The sequence below is a fragment of the Caloenas nicobarica genome, chromosome 16 (genome assembly GCF_036013445.1).
Source record: "Caloenas nicobarica isolate bCalNic1 chromosome 16, bCalNic1.hap1, whole genome shotgun sequence".
Taxonomy (NCBI): Eukaryota; Metazoa; Chordata; class Aves; order Columbiformes; family Columbidae; genus Caloenas; species Caloenas nicobarica.
The window spans coordinates 4,467,913-4,484,426 of NC_088260.1; the positions used below are offsets into that span (position 1 = coordinate 4,467,913).

Below are 16,514 nucleotides of genomic sequence, written 5' to 3' on the forward strand. Positions count from 1 at the left end.
ATTGTACATTTTAGACACATTTGTGTAATGTTGCCTTCAATGGAGTAGTGAAATGAAGCTTGGATTAAAACTCGCTCCACTGTGGAGAAAACAGATTTTCCTTGTCAGTGTCTGCAAACAGAAAGCAAAAGCATTAGCAGACATTGTCCTACCTTGTTCTGACTGCAAACTTAATCTGTTTCACATCTCTAGCTGAAATGGAAGGCACAGTACACACTATCTGGAGTTCATAACTTTTATCCAGAATTCATAACTGGAAAATATATTGTCTCTTTTTGGATAGCCACTGCTAAAAGACAATTCTTGCTCACATCTGCTCCACTGTGCCAGGAATGCTTGGGACTGGTTACTGTGCTTGTTGAGAGCAGCTGCAAAATTAGGGCCAGGTTGTAGTTTCCATCAGCCATGCAGGAGGTGGAGGAGGAGCACCAGGTACTCCAGGAATAATTTAGGTGTGGCAGTCAGAAATTCTGCAGCAGTCACTGAAAGAATACACCAAGTATTGTTGCTGCCCCACGTTGGCTCAGCTGTACTGGTTGGTGCTGCCTTCATCTGGGGAGTTTATGGCAGCGCTGAACTAGAACAATGCTTGTGTAGCTCTTGATACCTGTGCAAAAGGAGTGTGAAACATTATCGTTCCAAATCATATCATTTTACATGCACCTCTACCTCCTCATGCTATTTTTATCAATCCAATAATGCCCATCTATTCTCACAGTTAGCAACGTCACCATGTTCCTCGTATTTCTGTCTTCACATATTCCATCTCTGCACAGTTGAAATTCCTTCAGGCCTGAGCCTCGGGACAGTATGTTGAGTTCATGTACCATTCCCAAATGTGAACTTGATTACCTTGCACATACAAGAGTTTTCTCATTTCAAATGTCACAGAAAAGGCCAAGAAAAAAGGTGAATTAAAATCTCGTTGAGAATGGTAAAGACATGAATTGTTCCTGGCCTGTTTTCATGTAGCACCTGCTTATGACAACTGTAGGAAGGGATCAGCGGATTTGCAATTCGCGTTTGCTGTGCAGAACTCCATGCTGCTCTGCAAAGCCAGGAGATCTCCACTGCTTACACTGACTTTAAAGGCAAGTACCACTGTTTTCAAAGTGTCCACGCTCAGCGAGCCGTGGTAATCTGGCAGGTATTCTGTCAAAGCCCGTGGATGCTCATCGTCCATAAGAAAACTTGGAGCATTCAATATCCTTGTATGTTGAGACAAGTTTAGGGTGGTTCTACATTGTGACACCCATTTAGGCCTCAGAATATTAAAACTGGGTGGTTTTTAGCCATTTTGTGCTGAAAATGATGTGCTGGTGTCATTAGCAACTATTGCTTCTATGTTTCTTCTTTCCATACAGACATCTTGGCTGATGGGAAAGAGAAAGATCTATATCTTTCCATGCGGCTAGGGATGTATGCAACTCTACTGCCACTAAACGCTTTGTCTTTTTGATTAAATCCCTTATCTCCTATACATTTACAATTTTTGCTTGAAAAGCTGTGGTTGTCCCCTGAAACCGTGACTTTCCAGCTAATCCTTTTGTTTGATCCTGGCTGACACAAGATTGTTGTTTGTTACTGTTTCTGTACATTTTTATTCCTTCTGAATCACCCAAAAAAGACACATGAAGACTACGGTAAACCAAGCTGTGCCAGTAGTTTACTTTTTTAGTGTTTTGGCTCAAAAAAGAATCAATTCAATTATTCTGATTAGGAAAGAGGCTCAGTTAAATTCCTTCTCACTTCAGTTTGGTGAAAGGACATTCTTCCTTTCCTGAGTATGATGAAATAAAAAGCAGACACTGAAGTTTGTTTGCTTTAGTTTGGTTTGTTGTTTTTTGCTTGTTTGTGGTTTTTAAGGAAGGAAATATAAAAATCTTAGGCTATAAATTTACCCTGACAGCAGAAATATGTGTCAGATTTTTTCATGAGTTGGCTTTGTGCCAGTCAGCAGTCTTTACGCTAGATCGTATATTGTCTACGTGAACCCTTTTTACTTTATGCTGCTGTAATCTTTACGTATCTGTCCTCTTACAAGCTGAATAAATGTCATATAGTACATTCTGTCCCATTTATCACAAGTGCTATTGTGTGTCCACTCTGGATCCATATTGGATTAGTACTGATGAGAGATCCCGGGTACTTTATACAAAGAGAGCATCAAAGAGGATATATAGAAAATACAGACAGGAAAACAAAGCTCAAGTGCTCACTTTTGGAAGGAACTGCATTAAAACAGTCTGCTGAAACATGTTTTGGAAGGTCATTCTCTTATTTCAGAGATGTTTGGGAGGGGTTTGACATTTTCATTAGTAATTGTTTATTCTTTGAGGTGTAAACCAGCTGTTGTGGCTTTCACATGACTATGTAAGTGGCCGAGATAAAACTGATAAGTAATATACTTTCAGAAACTTCTGGAAAATCTGTACTATACATAGAAATACCACAATCTCAGATCCTTCCAGACCAAAAAGTAAATGATACCTAACTGGCAAGACAGGAATCCCCCTTTTCTGAAGGCATAAAGTTTCCCCTTTTAGCTCTGGAGTTTCATGGCCTTCCACCTGCCACGGGGCCAGAGTGCTGACCATTTGTTGCTTTGCAGGGCTGTGTCATTTCAGAAAGAAATTCCACTTGAAATGGAGAAAGTGAACGTTTTTGTGAGGTATATATTCAGTTATGTACATGACAGCTGTGTGAAGAAAGAAGCCAAGCACTTACAAGAACGATTTTAAATAGGCAGAAATTCTCAACAAGCCATTCAGCTTTCTTTTAACTGGGTTCATACAGAAACAGCAAATAATTAATTGGGGCCAAAATACATGGCATACTGAGTTTGCATTAGTCAGAGGGTTTGGAAATAATTAAGAGCAAAACTGTTAATACTCCATTTAAATAGCTGCTGCCTATCTGTCCAGTCTGAAAGCCCAATCTGTTGTATTCAATCAGCTTTCAGCTGCCACTTGCCAGCAGCCTAATTCCCCAGTCTTGTCTCTGTGCTGTGCTTGTGCATTCCAGTACCTGCTAAGTTAAACCCCGCTGTCCTGGTTCTGCGTGGAGATTTCTCGTGCTATTCCAACTATCCGTCTGGTTCAGAATACAGCCCCCAAACCTGTACCCACACAAACACGCCTGGTTTCAGTGGAACTCCGCAGGGGTGAAAAGGAGGGTCAGCAGCTGTGTCGTTTAGCTCACAGGATTAGGACTGTGTTCATTGATACCATTTTCTGTGCATTTATGCAGTTTCGACAAGCTGTTAACTTGCGATATTTCCACCTTAGGTCTTCTTTTTTTGAAGTGAGGCAACTGACAATGCAGAATATGTTGCTCATCCGAACCGTCACACTTCAGATGACAGCATGTCTCAGTTTTCCTAAATATTTTTGCATTTGTATTTCAGGATCAGTGCATTGGCTAATAATTTGTATTGCAAGTGGATTCAAAAATCAGTGATTGAACTCATATGCTTGGCTTTTTCTAGGTTCTGCACAAACTGTGACTGAACACGACAGGGAGATCTGTGCTTGGGTCTGACAGTTGTAAAGCTGAATGAGTAGTGTTGGAAATACGTTGCCGTGAAAGGTGTTTTCAGGTTGGGAGGCATTCTAAGCCTCAAACCTGTACCACCAGTTCTCTGCTGAGAAATCTGTATTAAAAATGGCAAAGTTCACTGCACAGGCATTTGGAAGGAACTGAAGAGTAGTTCATTGACCTTTGCAGATTAAGTAATGCATATTGTCATAAGGAAGTGATATTTGAATATCAAACAGCAAATGTACACAACTATCTTTCGTTAACCTCGCAATGGAAGCAATCAGGATTTCCTGATCCTAACACGTTTAGTGTTCTTGGCATCTTAAATACATGTTTTCTGTGGTCTGTGGACACAGTTCTCTAAGCATGTTGGAGAATGCTTAGTGCGTTGCCTGCCTCTTTCTTTCTTTCTTTTTTTCTTTCTTTCTTTCTGAACGTGTACGTATGCAGGAAAGAAGGAAGAAGGCGAAGGAAGGGGTGTGCAGGTGGGATCCTGAGGGCTCTGTGCTCTGCTCTCAGATTTCACAGAAGTCTCAGTGCCTTACTCTGTGCCTCAGTTTTCACTGACTTAAATAGGCCTGAAGCATTTGCGTAATACACAGAAAAACTTAATTCCACTTAAAGGTCTTTGAGATGACGAACAGTAGCAGAGCAACAAGGAGCAGTTTTGCTGCATTTGCAGAACATCTATATTACAGAAAGAGGATGTGAATGAAAATGAATCATGTATAATTCAATATTTGAATGCAATAAAAGTTAAATATGTTCATTTTCTTCTATAATTTATTAACTCAAAGGATATTTTGCAAATTTATGGGAAAAAATTATAGGAAACTTAATTTTTCTTCCTTCTGGAGAATAAAATAATCTGTTCAAGTACAAATGAATATGTCCTATTCTTATATGATTTGCAACAAGATGAATTAGTGGATCTCCTTCTCCAGTCTTTCTTCCACTTTCTAATTCTACATGAAGTTTATTTTCAGATTCACTGTGTTGGTATTTTTTTATGTGGCTTGTTGCACAGTGAAATGCATAGGCCATGCGCCTGCTAAAGCAACATTTTTAAAGTAACTTATTTCATTTAGAAATTCTTCATACAGCATTACATGTTTTAAAAAATTAGTGAAATAGAGAAGATTTTTTTGTTGATCAGTCTTAAAGCTTGAGCTCATAATTGTGTGGCAGATGAAGAAAAAAAAAATTGGAGCAATCCAGAGCCCCTGGACAAGAGAATCACTTTACCTCAGGACATTAAGATAATTTATCTGAGTGGCTTAGAAAACATGCTAGATAAGACTGGAGTTTGGAGAGGCTGAACATGTCCAGGCTCAGCTTTTGGATTATCCAGCAACTGGCATCTGAATATGTTAATGCTGTAGATTCTAGCATGGAAACAGGAATCTGTATTTATGAGGCAAAAAATGTACCAGAGATTAATTCAGTTCTATATATAATATATACATTTTACATATACAAAATCTTTGCCAAAATATTAATAACTTGCAAGCACGCTGAAGTTAGAAAATGCCAGAATAAAGGTTGCCTTTCCATGTATATGCCCTAAAGTAATCTTTAATTACATGATTCCCGGCTTCTTTTTCTCATTTCAGCGCTTGCTTGAATTTGCAGTCTTAATACTTTGTCTTTTAAATAAAGACTTTTGGGGTTTATTTCCCCAGGTTTTTGAAAAAGCATTTGAAAATGATGATATTCCATCCTACTAATATCCAGGTGGGTCATCATCAGATTGTAACCTTTATCTGTCATCCTAGGAGACTCCTGAGTGGCTGTAACTGATGTCAGTGGGATGTTCAAGTCTGAGAAATGATGCCGTGTGTCTTCTGGCATGTGACATAAAGCTATAGGTGTCAGACAAGAGGACTGTAAGGTAAGGGAGCACCTGAACAGAGATTTAAATAAGTTACTTATTGTTCTCTCTCATCCTTTTCTATTCATTAATGCTCCGTATTGTGCAACCATTAACAACCTTGCTTAGACAGCAGTCACGTAAACTTCATCAACCTGATTCTCTAGTGCCTTGTACCATATGCGTGATCATTTCTCCTCATGCAAAATGAATGTAAAATGTTGATTTCTGGTGTGCTAACATTGTAAAACTACTTTGCACTTCATTCATGCAGCTGTGAACAATAGCGCACAGTGCGACAGTGTGCAGATCCAGGGCCCATATGCTGAGGAAGGTTACACTTTAAGCTGATCTCTTCACCACGGTTGTAGATCAGAGCAGTCACACTGACAGCACAGAACTTGGCTCCAGTGCGCTAAATCATTATTCCTGGTCTGCTTCTTTCTATTGTGGGTTGAAGAGTTTTGATCGTTAGTGGCAGCATGCAAAGCCTCATAAAAATTGTTAATTTCAGAAAATCTATTTCCATGCATAGGCATTTAGTCTTTTGTATTGATAACTGAGAGGGCAATATTTCAGATCTCTCTCTGCACACAACAGAAGTGCTCCAGAATGAGTATTCACCTCTATGGCACTGAAAAGGCTGTGCAGTCCCATATTCTAAGTTGTCAGAGAAGAAGAGCTTTCAGGACTCAGAAACCTGACTCATGAGCTAGCTTAGAGGTAGAAAAAGATCCTACCTGCGAAGATTCAAACAGGGTGTGAGAGGGTTAAGTACTTACTGTATGTTATTTTTTAGTTGATTAATTTAAGCCAGGACTATGCAACTGGTACTGAAACTGCAAACTGAAAGTTCTCTGTAAGATCTGGAAACAGCAACAGGCTGGCTTCCATAAATAATACTGAAAGTTAAACAGTGATTTCACAAGGTCCAGGACACAGTATAAATAAGAAAGCAGAAACATTCAGGAAATCCTTAGTTAACAAATGTTTTGTTTTAAAGACTATATGCTTTTCTTTATGTCTGAGAATCATCTTCACAGTAGACACTAAACTGAGGGAAGTAAAAAAAAATTCCTCTGACTCGAGTGAGATATTTTGACATACTGAAAGCATAGTTTGTTCTCAAGCTTTTCAGAGTTAATCCAAAAGCTCATAGACCTGGCAAAAGGTAAGAAACCAATGAAACACTCTAATTACAAGACACCAAGCTTGTGTCAAAAAATCTATAATGCCACATGCTGACACCAAACATTACAGCATTTGGCAACTGCAGGAGATGGGATGTTCTAGGCATGTTGGGCCAAATTCAGCCAGGAGGTAACTGTATTGATTTTACTGGATTTATACCCAGAGGAAGTGGGTCCTTTTTATTGTGGCCAAAATGCAATGCTCAGATTTAAACTGAGCAACTGTACAGAAGTTGTGACTTCTTTTTTTTAAAGAAATAATATTTAAAGTCATTCAATTATTTCAGATAAACACAGGTTCTGTTTCAGAGAATCAATTCTGCTGTGTTCATCTTTGTCTTCTAGAGCAAACTGCATTGCTCAAAAGTGAAAAGGAAGGAAATTGGAGCAATTTTGAGAAAGCTTTTGGACTTATAGCGTACATTGATACCCGCTGTTTCTGCGGCTTGATTATCCTCAGTCCACCCCATGCTAGATTCAGGACCTGTTTAGGTCACAAGTGTTCCCGTTCTGTCTAAAGCATCATCTCTGTCTGGTATTTATTACATAGTCCAGTGGACTGAGTGACCTGTGAGCGGGCCAAATGCCAGAGGAAAACATGCACAGGCTGGAGGCAGCCAGAAAACTACTGGACAGTCATTGAGAAGCTATGAGGGGTTTTGTCCGGTTTTGTTTTGTTTATGGGGGTTTTTGTATCTATGTGTTTTTTAAAAAACGCACACTCTAGTCTGGAAAATACATATTTTGGCTTTGTACAGGTTTCTATATTCCATTCAGCCCACTCAGTAGTATATTAACTTTTGTCATATGATTTGTTTTTTCTCTTGCTGTCTCCATGGGAAAAAAGTGTTGGAACTGTAGTCCTTGTCGTGTGGTGTTTAGGTTTATTATTTGTATGCTTGCCTTGCACGCAAATCGGGAATTGCACTTTCCTTTGGAGGGAAAGGCAACCCATCAGTTCTTGAGCAAGTTCAGGAAACCTGGTGCTTGTGTTGAGCTGACGGAAAAAGTGTGGCAGTGGGTAACCATTCTGTATCAAAGGGAAGGATTTTCCTTCCCCTGCCTCAGAGCAGTAGGGAAGCATTTCAGCAGCCATTACAGTAATTTCTGTATCTCGGGAGGCTCGGAGTTGCTGTAGCAACCTTTTGCTAGATAGGAATTTGGCTGGTGAAGCCCCACAGGAATCTGCTCCCACTCTCGACTAACCTCTCACATCACCGGTCCCAGCTGCCAGGGAGATACCCCAGCTGCAAACCAGGCAGGGTGAGGGACCTCTTTCCACAGGTTCCTCACAAAACCTTCCCCTAATTACCAGCATCAGATGCTTTTTGGCAGTTTTCCATGGAGATAGAGCTTCGCTATGTGTACAGAGTTCTCTGCCTGAACCCAAATTGTAAAAATGGTCACAGTAAATTTTGTGCATACAAACAAGCCTTTATTCATGCACTTGCAGATACAGAAACTGAACATGCAAAAGGAGAGAGTGCAGTTCTAGAGACCAGCCTGGCAAGTTTGACTGGGAGGTGGCAGTAGTTCTGGTGACACAAAAGAAGTATTATAAAGTCACTAAGGGGATCAGGCAGATGGGAACAGACTTGAGTAGGAAGGAACACACACAAGGTCCCCAAAGCCTGTTACTTAGATTTGGAAAAAACCAAAGTGTGAAGTTGGTCAAAGCATGAGGGGATGCATCACTGCTGCACCACTTCCTTCCAAAGTGTGAAGTGGTTTCTAGACAGGATTTTGGCCTTCCAAGCTGCTGTATGGTTAAGAATAATATTTGGAAGATTTTATTTATAGATAATATTGCCCAATGTTTATGAAGAAAATAAAGGTTTTTTGACTCTTGGCTTTTATTTCTGATTCTACAGGTGACTAGCATTGTGAAACCACAGGACTCTGTATGTAAAGCCTAGAAAACAGTAAGTAATATGATAAATAAAATAAGACTTTGACATAATACATAGTTCAACAAACAACTTAAGCTGCCCCAAATCTGGTGCTTGGGCTGAAAGAAGCAGCCGTGCTCCTACCTTACACCTTGCTGCTGGTTTCCACCCCTGTATCCTCTCTCATTGCATGGGTACAAGCACTGGAAAGTTATCCAGGGAAGGAAAAGTTGAGTTTAACCAGATTCAGTGTTCAGCCCTGCAAGGGATTTTACCAGTGCAGCTGCCAGACAGGTCAGTCACACTGTGAACTGGACGCTGAACGAGGCTGCCTGAACTTTTTTTCCCTGCGTCGCTTTTCAGGTGAACAGCTCTGTGATGCAACTTGCAATTCTGCTGCATGAGCACTGGTGCCAGCGTGAGTGAGGGATGGCCCAGCTGCACAGGGGCAGGAAACTGACTGGGGGCCTTAAACCCCGACTGAGATTTCAGAATGCCAGCTACAGCCTCTGTCTTTGGAGGGTTCAGTTAAGCAAGTATGCTCAGAGCTTATCTGACGGCTGTCAGATAAGGCTGGGTCTTCCTAGGACTGTGTGCTGCCTTCTGTTGTACCTCTGGAGCGGGAGGAAGAGGAGACAGCATAACTATGGTTTTCCTTTAAGTATTGTTTAGTGATTATTGCTTTGGAATCGGGACACGTGGGGCCAGTTCCTCCCCTGGTTTCCAGTTCCTACTCCCAGGTCTCCTTCTGTAATTCATGAATAGTCTGCTTAGACTAAAATATCAAAGAGTCATGGAGCAGGTACCAAAATCAGTGGTTTGAATTAATATGCCGAGCTGGAGAACTAGATGGCTGAGGAGCCAGCCCACGCTCATTTTTGCCAACTGTGTTGCAGGGCAGCTGCTTCTGGCAAGCAGACAGCTTGGGAACTGAAATTTAAAATTGTCCAACGAGGATTACCAAAGCCAGCCTGGTAGCTCTCTGAGGCTCTTTCTGTACAAGAGATCTACCAGCTCAACAAAATGGATTGTGAGTCTATAAGGTTAAACCAGGTTGAATCCTTAATGCTAATGCAAGATTTAACTCTTGCAGATATTATTTTAAGTTGTACAGACAGGTCACTAAATACGACAAACTGTGAAAATATAGTTAAAGAAATTTTAATTTGTGTATGTAATGGTTTTCGCTGGTTTAAAGTGCAGGTAAAGCAGGGTGAATTCCAGAAGAAGACAGTATCTGTGTTTTGTTTTGTTTTTAAACCAAATACCTTAAAGCCTGAAGCACTTTTTAATCATGCAAGGAAGAAAAAAAACCTCTACTGACACGTTTCTTATTCTGCAGACAGATGTTAGGCCCACACAGAAAGTGGGCCCATGTATGGTTATAGTCAGCTGTGTTGCTGAGTGGCAGTGGGACAGGCGAGTGGGCTTTAGAAAGCTGACTGATCGCTGTGCTAGCAAAGGCATCAGAACTGAATCTGGACTGTGCCCTAGTTAGACTTATTCTAACTATTCAAAGCTGTGTGTCATTTCATGCAATTTGGGATACAGCTTGGGCTCTGTTGAGGGGGGAAGCGGTGTATGTTTTTTACTGTATATTTTTAAAAAGTGCACCCAGTTCTGAGGAATCTATTCCCAGCTAAAGCTCACAAGCTCTGGAAAGGTCAGACAGAGGCATCTCTAGCTTTGGTAAATAAACAAATCTCTTCTCTGTGGCTGGGATGTTGTATTAATAGCAGTAGATTTGGTTTCGCATTGTGGAGCTCCTCCTGTTTCATTGCTATTGAAGATAAGAGAACACAAAATGTTCTGTCACCCTCCCCATGAGAAAACAAGCCAACAGGCAGAGACTATTATGTTTAAAGATAGTGAGGCAAAGACTTGGAGAACGCAAACACTCAGGTTTATATTCAGCAGCTGGCACACCAGTAACTCGACATTATTTAATGTTTTACATGAAAAAGTTTGCAAGACAAAATCCTCATAGTAGAAATAACCTAAAAATAAGGGTTGAGCCTTAAGCAGGTGGAAGTTGATTTTTCCCTTTTGCATTTTTCTTAGTGAGTCAGTTGCAGCAAAAAGTAATAGGTCTTTTCTGCTTATTAACCTATTCACCAGTCTGCTACAATCTGGTTTACTTCAGTTTGCAACCTGGAGCTAATCAGACCGTCATTCCACGATACTGGGATTGGGAAAGTTTCTCCAAACAGTTCCTGAAAGGACAGGATTTCTTGTGAAATTGTAAAGCTCTCTAACTTGGCAGTAAGCATGTGTAAAATAAATTGACCGAGCTGTATCCTAGAGCTTCTCTACGCAAAGTTATTTGGGAATAATTAATTCTAAAATTCCATATGTGGAATATCTTGGTTTGGAATATGTACTCCTGAGTGTAAGGCAGACTTAACCTATGTTAGTTATTGGATAAGAAGCATGCTGGGAAGAAATGAAGAATTTATCCTCAACTAGTTAACATATATGACACATACCATTGCCTTTACAACAATAGGCACCTACTATATTATATTACGTTAGCTAATAGGTGCTTAAGTCATACCTCTTGTCCTTAGTGGCACATTTTCTCCAGACTGGGCATCAGTCCAAAAGGAGACAGTCTTCTCTTCTGCAAATAAGCATCTTCTGTTGGAGAGCAGATTGCTAGATATAAGTAAAAATAAACACAAACCTAATTAGATAATTCTCCTCTGAACAGTTGTTTTTCTTGCCCTTGAAATGTCATCAGCTACAGATTTATTTCTTTCCCTGATGCTCAGGTAGAGAATCGGTTCAGAGGAGAGTTCTTTCTGCTTGCAGAAAGCATTTTGTAAAAGTACACCTCTACATAGGATACATAAACAAAGCAAATGACTCAACTGAAAAAAAAGAGTTACATGCAGTGAGATCTTTTCCTCTATGGATATTTTTACCGTGAGAAATAAAAATATTGGCAGAAGACAAAGACACTGAAATCACCAAAATTGTTCTCTCTCCAGTCCGAGTCTGGCCGGTCAGAAATTTAGTTTTTGGATGTGGTGCCTGATCTGGCCCTAAGGCAGCATCCACCTTTCTATCTGTCTCAGCTGAGGTTAAGATGCTGCTTACATGTAGGTGTTTGTAAGTGAGTATCACTTCCCATCTGCTGTACTCATTGCATTTCACAAAAAAAGATTAATTATTTCTTCTAGATCAGTACATGTGCAAGTTCCTCTAAAAAAAAGTCGTAAGAAATTCTGGGCAGAGACAACGGACTTATTTGACAGCTACCGATGACTCTTTAAGATGATACAAATGTTCAGAGAAAGTAACAGTCTTTGTAGTTAGGAGCACAAAAAAATGGTAATTGTTCCATATTGTAGCTTCCTTACCATTTGAGAACAACCCCAAATTTAATTCTGCCATCACAGGAATTTTGGCTGAGTTAAATGTGAGAAAATATTTCAATTTTGAGCATGAAATTTCTTTTAACTGTGATTTCTGATGCCACATATGCCATAGAAATGTGGAGAAAAGCCTTGCAGTTAGTGTGAGGGCCTTCTGATCTTTTGCAAGGATCCTACATGCTTCAGCGTGTTAATGCTTGAAAGGATCCAATATAGGTGCTTTTGGAAAAGCATCTGTATTATTTGTCCCTGATACCAATAAGGTTTTATTTTTCAGACAGATCTAATAGTCATCAGAGCTGCGCTGTGAATAAGATATTCTAAATAAAAGTAAATTTTTTGTGCATAACATTTTAATTTCATTACATCATAAGCTACTAAAATGGAAATATTTATTTTTACTTCAAAATATATCATTATGAAATTTCAAAGCCATATGTAACCCACTACATTTTATGTACTGACCCCAGGAAAAGTAGCGGTAGAAACAGCGTGTACCAGTTTGAATTATTCCAAGAATATCATGTTCTTAAAAGGCAATAGACATAAAATACCCAACACATGAGAATAATATGGAAATTCATGCTTTTATAACTTCAGTCTGATCCAGTTTTTTGGCTTTCTAAAAATGGATTTATGTAAAGAATATCTTTGCAGCTGAACTTTTGTGTAGTGATTTTGGCAGATTGAACCTGATATTAAGAATTTAAAGCTATTTGAACAGCACCTGAATTTTCCTGCAAAGTATAATAAAAGGCAGCAAGCAGACTCCCAGTTACATACACAAGAATATAATCGCTGTTCTGCTTGACGAGGTCATAATCTTATTTCTGATTCTATATGAAGATCAACCAATTAAGGTGCTTCCAAGAAGATGGATATCCAACATCATTATTTTAGTATTCCATGTGGCTTTTAAAAAATTCTCTTTTCTTTCAAGAATGAAGTCTGTTCTCTGAGTTGCAGCTGGAGAATGAGGGCAGCTCAGGCCACCCCGAATCCCCCGAGATCCATACTGTTAGCAGCTGATGATCTAATTCTGGATTATTTGGGTCGGACTCTCTTCTCCTGGCTAGGCGTGACTCGATTGACTTAAAAGAGGTTAGTTCATTCAGTTCACAGGGGTTATAGCATCAGTGAATCATTCCCCTAATAATTGCCATCCGAGTAAGGAGGAGGGACTAACAGTTCCTATAAGCAGACATTTTTGGTTTATAAGACATTTTTATGGATAAATTAATGATATCACATGAAGTTCTGGCAATTATGTGTGTTATTATTACATTTGTATTAGTTATGTAGATTTTTATTAAAGCTTGGGAAGAAAGAATTTGTCCAGAAAAATATGGATGTTACAAATGTTTCCTTTGCAACATCTCTTAATTTTGCAAAGACATGTATCAAAACCAGGCTGTCATAGTATGCAATCATTCATTTGTTCCTACCTTAAGCTGACCATATACAAGATGCATGATGATGTAGGGTTTATTGCATATTATAAATTTTCATTGCTTAAGAGACTGAAAAATGTTATCTACTTGAGTTACATAATAACCCATAACTGGATTCCATTATTTTAGAGTTTTCCACAGTTTCCTGCATGAGCATCTCTATAATCTCCCTGTTGTTGTGTTTGACCTCATATTAACTGTCAGCCTTACAGAACATGTACAGTGTGTCTGGGCATCAATGTAGCACTCAATAAAACTCATTAAGTCCTGCCTTATAACAAGCAAGGCTCGATGTAAATGATGGGGTACACTAATTAGGGCAGGCTGTTTTCTTTTTGTTTGTTCCAAAATCCTGTTCAGAAAATCAGAAGGAATCTGTCCAAGACAGTGATTTAGGCTGATTTATACCATAATTTAGGCAGACAGATTTCCAGAACTTTATGTTCTAGTTTAACAGATGCATACGTTCTGTGAGGGGAGGACAATGAGCTTATGGACGGAAAAGCATTCCCTGGAAAATCAAAAGCCCAGGTGATCATTCTGCATCTTTCTATTTCATTTTCTGAGAATCACATGAAGGAGAGGAGCATGAGACCTCGGGCAAAGCTCATCAGAAGTTATGAGTATTAATTTCCTGCCTTCCAACACTGATCGCCTGGTAAGCATTTCTTCAATGATAAAGGTTTCTGTCTTGTTTTTTCTTATTTAATTCTGTGCCCGCTCAACATCCCATTACGGGAGTAGGTTTTGATGAAGGAGAGATTTCACCTTGGCTTATGAGCTTTTTAATAAAACAGTTGTTATTTTTAAAATTTGTCTTCAGACGGTCTTGAGCTGATGGCTGCAGCACATTGAGGACAACAGGAGCTGCAGACAGAAGTGCTTTGTGCTCAGGGACCAAGTGTAGGATATGCAGTAAGAGGGCAGGCTTAATCCGTGCCTGCTTACCGTGTGCTTTATCTCCGGCCAATAATCACCCCCAACTTCATTAGCTAATGTTGTGTTTAGGTATTCAATATTTATGCCTCAGTGAAGGAATAACATTCCAAACCACTCTATTTGTTGAATGCCCTTGTATAAAAACTGGATGTACCCACATGGATTGTTTCAAACGAAGATAAATTGCACCAGCGCTATGTACTTGCAGGTAACGTTGGCTCTGATGCAGCTGCTGTATCAAAGAAAAATCCCCTTATTATTAAACTCCAGTATCCGTGCCTTTCTGTGGAGAATATAATAGTGTAAACGTTGCTGAGCCTGCTGGGAAGGGTTCATCTGATTCTAATGAACACACAGTAACAGGCTGCACATCTTGTAAGGAGAACATTTCCATCAAAGGTATTTGAGTTGTTTTTATTTTTTTCCTGTTGACTAAAGAACATTTTCTTTGGCCTATTTTTCAAAAAGTCTAAGTTTTCTTTTGAAAATTTTAGCTTTGCATTAAAACTTTGTGGACTTTTAAAAGCATGATAATTTTTTCAGTTTTTTTCAAGAAATAATACAAACATTTAATTTTTTGTTCTGCTGAGACTGGAATTTGCCATGGGGAAAGTGGTTTTACTCCCCTGTGGTATATGCTTGTATCAACAAAAGCTCAGTTTTTGTTTAAGGCCCAGTTTATCAAACTAAATAAGAGCTATCACCATTGACTGGGTTATTAATTAACCGAGGTTACCCTGGATTTGTTCTCACATATAAAACCAAAATGTAGTGCTGCAGTGATCAGCCTTTATTTGAGGACTAATTCCAGCATGCGAGGAGGACCCCAGACCGGCAGAAGCAGCAGCTTTGACCACAGCTGCCTGGGCAATAAACCCGGAGCACAAACTCTCATCCCTCACCATGTTCTACACCAGACACTTTTTCTCTTGTAGGGCTTTCACATTCATGCATCTTTACATTTTTTGAAGACAACAATGAATAATATTCAAAATCTCTTCATTTCCTCTAGATGTTTAAGAAAAAAATTAATTTTCCTGTTCTTTCTGTGCTAGGTTGTATAATCAATGTGTCTCAGCTACGGCACAAAGCAGATGCTTGTGAAAAGTGGAGAATGTACACGGGACAGGCACAGCAATAAAAGGTTGGCCCTGAGTGCTGTATATCAGTTTGTAACTGAGACCTCATCTTTGTTTGCACTCATGCATGCACATGCACACACAGGGTTTCTATTTAGGACTGCTTCTCCTGATATTTATCTCTCTGGGATTACAAAAAGATCTCGGATTAAGAGAAAATCTCACATTTATTTTTGGTGACTCCATGATCTCAATGAAGGGTAGTTGTGATGGTTTTTTATGCCTTGAAATTCCGTGTTACAATTTAATTAAAAACCCCTTCAGGAAATGGCTTTACGTTTGTCTGTATCATATTTGTTTATCTGTATCTGTGATGATCTTCCCGTTAGACATTTCTATGAATTATCACCTTGGAAATGTATAGATATTTTATTTCGGAACTACTTTTTAGGGAGTGGCAGGGGTCAGATGAGGACACTCAAAGCTGGGACGCTGACTACAGCACTGGGAAATTTTGTGACGTTTGCTGTATCATTCCTTTATGTTCAAATAACCAAACCTCGGGCTAGGATGGGGCTGGGGGTCTGAACAACAACGCTCAGGACAAGACTCAGGAGGTTTCTCAGGGAGAGGATCAGGTTGGGAACCCTGGACATGCCCTGAGGCCGCAGCCCAGAGACAAGGACGAGAGTCCCAGTTTTGCTTCTGTTTTGTTCCAGACGGTGGTTTGTTCATCTAAAAATAATATGAATAACAGCAACTTGTTTATCTGGCTACGTGGTCAACAGACTTTACCAAGAGTTGTTAGTCAATTATTTTGAAATTCCGTGATGGAAGTTGCTATAGCAAATAGTTCGTTTTCAGCCGATTTGTGCATATGCTGATGTAGTCATGCTCACACACACGCAGGTTCACAGGATCAGAGTCGTTTCTCTCAAGCTGTCCGCAACTACTTCACATGACCATGCCATAAAATCAGGGAACTGGATACTCTAGAGTTAGAGCCTGAGCCATCAGTCACAGTAAGTATATAATTGTAGCTGATCACTAGGTAACACCAGACAACATTATTATTGAAAAGAGTAAATATAAATGACAAGAGCACTGTACTCTGTCAATTCTATTTTTATTCACGGCAGTGAAACTGCATTATCATTGCAACAAATTAATTCCATTTTG

General features: G+C 39.5%; 1 protein-coding gene across 1 annotated transcript in view; it reads right to left on the reverse strand.

Moving 5' to 3' along the window:
* Nucleotides 1-16,017: 16,017 nt before the first annotated feature.
* IFT81 (intraflagellar transport 81) overlaps nt 16,018-16,514 on the reverse strand; it is a 43,233-nt gene continuing 42,736 nt past the window's right edge. The window contains exon 20 of the transcript XR_010607104.1: nt 16,018-16,070. The gene's annotated coding sequence lies outside the window, so the exon portion shown is untranslated. The remainder of the gene's footprint in view (nt 16,071-16,514) is intronic.